Raw genomic sequence first — 4,651 nt, 5'->3', positions numbered from 1 at the left:
CGAATCAACAACCGAGAAAGAATTCTTTAGACAAAAGCATCCGCTGAGGTAACAAATGAGCAGCTTCAGCAATAAAGGATAAATCCACACTTGAGGCGAGGTCAGGCCCTTTCATGTCACTGGGGAACAGGAAACTCAGTAAAGACGTGGACCAGCAATTGCAGGTTTTAGCCTTCCAGCTCCTGCAGTTTATGCTAACATTATTGTAAGAAGAGATTTTACTTTTGTTCAGCTCTGTTTTGTTTCCTCTGATCTACTTGACATGATTAAAGTATTTCTGATATGTGTTGTGATACATTATGAGATGCCGGTGTTGAGTTGTCCTATGTTCGAAGTGGACATTAAAGTGCGTGCTTGCTATTTTTAGCTTGTTGCATTTGTTGCCACTAGGGGTGCTGAGTACAAATCTTTTACAGCCTGCTAAGGCTTTAAATGACTACAGTAAATCCCCATTGTTACAGATCAAATGAGAAGATTCTTGGTGACTGAGCACAATTGTAACTCAGAGTACATTAGCACCTTGTTATGAAACGTCAAAAACTGTCATCATTTAGTAACATATTGACTTACTGACATGCATCTTGGAAATCAACTGAATGAAACATGTTAAACGAGAAAAGCGATTTGTTATAGTGGTCACACCTCGGAGTGTAATGTCCCGGCAGGTGTTTTCCATCAGCTGTCAACAACAGTAGCATCAATAATTAGTTTTAGATCATGATTCAAAACTAAGTGCAGCATTAGTGTTATTGACTCCAACACACTCACACGCGCACGCACGCACACACACACACACACACACACACACACACACACACACACACATACATACATGCAAGAGATTTATCAGCAGTAGTAGCTCTCAAGGAGTAGAGGGCTAGGGAGGTTGTCCAGACTGCAGACATTTAATCCTGGGGATTATCTACAGGGTAAAGGGATGCTGGAGTGTAATCACTTACTGCCAACTACTGCATTTAAGTGACGCTAATTCACGTCTGTCACAGGCAAATAATGTTTGGTTCACACATAGAAACTGTCCAGTGTTTGGGTTATTTCAGTTATTCTGATTAGTGAATATATATTGAACATTATGAGGTCACCACCACCGCAGGTATCAATAATAATGATAAAGATGGCGAGCAGAATGTTGAAGAAGCTCAATGTGGACATGTCAACAAGAGAGGAGGGTCAGAGTGTGACAAAAATAATTAAAATTACCTTTTCTATGGCAGAAAAAAAACAGACAAAAGAACAACAAGATCATGTTTTTAAATTTATTGCAGGTATTCTGTTATGTACATGTTTATTTACACAGTTATTTATGTGTTTCAATCTTATTTTGATATTTTTTTTGACAGCTGTCTATTAATTTCCTGTTTTGATTGATTAGAAATATGACTGATATGATTAGAAAATCCTATAAACAATCATAAAAAAACGGCTATAAAAAAAGAAATTGGACCTTCTATCTTTGATACATGCAGAAGCAGGTTGATTTACATAGTTGAAAAATAAATACTATTGACAAATAACATTCTATCGACTACAAGCATTTAAACATTAGCCTTTGTCCACTTGCCAAACGTACCTCTAACATACATCATCTGTATGGTGAAACTGACCTTTTCATTATGAGGTGTAGAGAGTGAATTTTGTTTGCGTTTTCCAAATTTACATTCTATGTGATGTCAAGCTGCTTCTTTACATGTTGCTTTGATCTGATTGTCAGAGAAGTGCCATTTTGAGGATTAATACTTAAAAAAAACATGACATGAAAGCACACACATTCACTGGGTACACAACATGAGACTGCATGAAACACACAACCAGAGCTTACACAAAAGTATTTAAAAAAAATAAAAAACCTTCAAACAACTGGGGATGTTATGTCAGAAAGAGGGTAAAAATATTTATGGCATTTTAGATGTAGAGAGCTGCAGTGTGATTCTGCAATGTTTTATCTTTACATTTCAAAATAAGATGGATGATCCCTGCAAAGTGTGAGCAGCATTTCTGTACACTGATATGGAGTGGGTTACATGCTTCAGTCCAATTAAAAATAATTGTAACATCAGTTTTACATCCAGCATGTGTTCCTTGTGCTTGCAACACAATCATTTTTAAAATGAGATATGTCATTTTGGTGCCAAATGGAACCATTTCCTCGTCTATGTTATTACCGATGACTGTAGTTTCATTGAGCTGTTTTTGTTGACTGGGAAACCAGAACGAGGGCAGTATGAAATCATAGTTTTCATAATGTTTGCATGCTCTCTTTATTGATGGCAGGCAGCCAGTTACACCAAATGCTGCACCAACTTGTAAACAAATCAATAAACCATCCTGTCTCTCTTTCAGGGCAGCTCATTTATACCTGCATGCTATGGTCCTTTCACATTTGTCCTACTGCATCACTGCTTGGGGCCAGGCCACTGACACAGCAACTAGACCTTTATTCTCACTCCACAAACAAGCTTTAAAAATTTTAGATCAGAAGCCACAAAAGTGGCACCATTGTAAAATCATTGAGAAGTATAATTTGTTATCTTTTTCAAATTTTATAAAATTCTCTTTTCTGAAAGTTGTTTTTAAGTGTGTCAGTGGACTAGCCCCACAAGCGATGTCACAGATTTTTACTAAGTCAGACAACTGTGGGACAACGACAAGGAGCATGAGCAAGCAAAACTGTAAAATTCGAAGATGCAGGACAACATTCGGTCAATCATCCCTTTCAGTGCTGGGTACACACCTATGGAATTCTTTACCACCAGATATCAAATCCCAAACAGAATTAAAGATGTTTAGTGCTAAAGCTAAACATTGGCTTAAGCAGCAGCAGAAATGTGAACATTAACTTCTCTCAAGTCACTGTCAATACAGCATTCTACTAATGTTTAATGTATTTAATTTGTGCAATTTCTTAATGTAAATTTTGTAGCTGTGTTTATTTATTCATGATAACTATTCACTGTATTATTCACTGTATTTGTATTATTGCACTTATTGTAACGGTATTCAGTATCTTTTATCCTTCTTTAGCCTGACCAGGGACAAAGACTGCAAATTAGCTGAAGCTAGACGTCTTGTATGCATCGCATTTTTCATTCTTTGTGGCAATGTTGTATGTATCGTCCCTGCAAAATAAACATTAAAATAAAAAAATAAAAAAGGGACCGATCGAATGTGTTGACCCATTTTTTTCAGCGAGGGTCGTTTTATTATCCTCGTTTCCTCGAGTTTGTGCCGCAGAGCCTTCATCCTCCCGGTCTGCAGGGAGCACTGTTGTCGCTATCAAGAGAAACCAAAGTCAAACTCGACACATGATGCCCCTCCACCATAATGACAGTCACATTGTCTTAACTACTTATCATTATATAGCTGTGATTGAGTGATTACGACATTTAAAGCTGTCTTAATGTACTTTTGGCCACTTGGGGGCAGAGTAACTCCACAACAAGGTGACAAACCAACAGTCTGACATATTATCACCTTATAAAGTTTTGTTAGCAACCCATTGCCTATTTACAGATCCAGCGCACACAGAGAAACATTTACATTCATTTGGTGTTTCTGGCCACCGTATGACTTGAGGTCTGATTAACTTGTATACTCACCAGTAATTTGATTCATTGTTGATGTGAAATATCGATTAGATCATTTGGTTTGCCCATCATTGTGTGAATACCTTCTGCTTTACTTTTCTGGCTGCTAGTCCTGTGTCAGTTTCTCCATACTAGAACATAATGGCAGCATGATTCTGTGGATGGTGCCCAACAGTAAAAAGAAAAAAGCAGAGTGTGAAATGCTGGACACACTCCTGCTCGATGGCCGCCATCTTGGCTAAGTAACAGAGGCATATTTTCAAATGGCCCGAGGAAGCTGCAGCTTTTTGCGAAAAGCTGTGAATGCACAAAATGTCTTTTTTCCCCCTCTTAGTACCATAATACTGTTGTCAGATAAAAAACCATCTGGATGTTTATTGGATTAGTTTATCACTTCATAGCTAGCTAGCTAATGGCAGCGGTTGTCCTTACTCAAGTGCACAATTTGATTGTAGATAAAACCATACCATCAAAATTCACCCACTGTGCAAGTAAGTAATAAACACAGTGTAGCCAACTACATGTAAGTGTACTAAGTTATAAGTGTATTTTTACTTGTTGGAATGACCACTTCAGATTGTCCTCAACAGGAAATACACAGCAGCAATTTTTAAGATCAATTTATACGTGGGTTTACTTTGAAAAATAACTAAAGAACAATGGATGTGGGTGGGTAGAAGTGTGGTGTGGCATTATTATTGCGACTTTGACTGCACCACAATGGAGTTCATTGCACCCTGCGAACTGATGGTACATTAATTTATTTGCGTAAATTTCAGCTCAAACAAACAGGAAAATAAAGTCCAGGTTGAAAATCCACTGCTGCCAGTTTGCGTGTTGAAGAAGTGGGGTTTATTCAAAGAGTCTATACATGAATTAATTATTTAATTGAAGTGCTGTCCCGCTTTGGACTTCTACCGTCATGGTTCTGTTTTTGTGGCCTTTAGATTAAATTTGTGTAAATGTACCCAGCAGCAGGAAACCAAATAACCCTCGTAGCAGACTTAAGAGCAAGCAAATTCACCAAAGAGCCACAACAAAAGCTCCCA

Source organism: Trachurus japonicus, chromosome 12, assembly GCF_045865225.1.
Source record: "Trachurus japonicus isolate A0001 chromosome 12, Traja_1.0".
In the NCBI taxonomy this organism is placed as follows: domain Eukaryota; kingdom Metazoa; phylum Chordata; class Actinopteri; order Carangiformes; family Carangidae; genus Trachurus; species Trachurus japonicus.
The sequence above is the reverse complement of the archived record's forward strand: the minus strand, read 5'-3'. Positions refer to the sequence as shown.